Source organism: Penaeus monodon, chromosome 33, assembly GCF_015228065.2.
Source record: "Penaeus monodon isolate SGIC_2016 chromosome 33, NSTDA_Pmon_1, whole genome shotgun sequence".
Taxonomy (NCBI): domain Eukaryota; kingdom Metazoa; phylum Arthropoda; class Malacostraca; order Decapoda; family Penaeidae; genus Penaeus; species Penaeus monodon.
The window spans coordinates 31,865,240-31,865,998 of NC_051418.1; the positions used below are offsets into that span (position 1 = coordinate 31,865,240).

At 34.8% G+C, this 759-nt stretch overlaps 1 protein-coding gene across 1 annotated transcript in view; it reads left to right on the forward strand.

Moving 5' to 3' along the window:
• The first annotated feature begins 224 nt into the window (after positions 1-224).
• The window catches only part of LOC119593921, a 5,498-nt gene continuing 4,963 nt past the window's right edge, over positions 225-759 (forward strand). The window contains exon 1 of the mRNA XM_037942937.1: positions 225-391. The gene's annotated coding sequence lies outside the window, so the exon portion shown is untranslated. The remainder of the gene's footprint in view (positions 392-759) is intronic.

The window sequence follows — 759 nt, forward strand, 5'->3', positions numbered from 1 at the left end:
ACTGGAAAGTAAGCTAAGGATCTTTGATTTTTTTTAAAAATGCTTTACACGTTATCTTTACATAATTGTAAAGTCACTTTTTCCATTACCTTACATAAAAAAAGGTGTTCAGCATGTAGCCTTCTCGGTAAAAAGGACCCCTTACATTATTTCTGTATCTCATAGAATTCCCGTCCTCTGTGTAATCCCTCTGAACACAGAAAACGTGGCGTAATGTTGGTAACGCGCAGCCTATGCCTTGAAACAGCCAAACTCATAGTGTGTCCTGTTTTATGGTTGATATTCTTCTAGTGTATCGTGAAACACTGTGCCGGATTCCTAAACGTTCTGGTTCCAGTGGAGGCGTTAATCCTGTGGGAGTTTCCTGACTTTGCTTTGGAAGGACGAAAAAGTGAGTAAGGCATATTAGTCGTACAAATGTTTATTTATAATGTCAGAATGTGTTTTTTACTATTATTCCTCATATCTTCAAACCGCATTTCTCTTGTATCATTAGCGTGTGTTGTTATATCATCATTATAAATAATCAGGCGTATAGTTCGACTGTTCGTCTCGATGCAGGGAACTTCAGCGAAATAGTTGTTGCAATTTGAAAATGCTATAGTTTTCTTGTTTTGAATGTAATAATTTCTTTTAAAAATTAAAATGGGAGCTTATATATTTTTATCAACAAAGGCATTTCAATTCTGTAAGTCCATATGTTGAATTGCTCGTTGTTTGTATTTTATCTTATAGTTGTATGTGGAAATAAAAAATCCG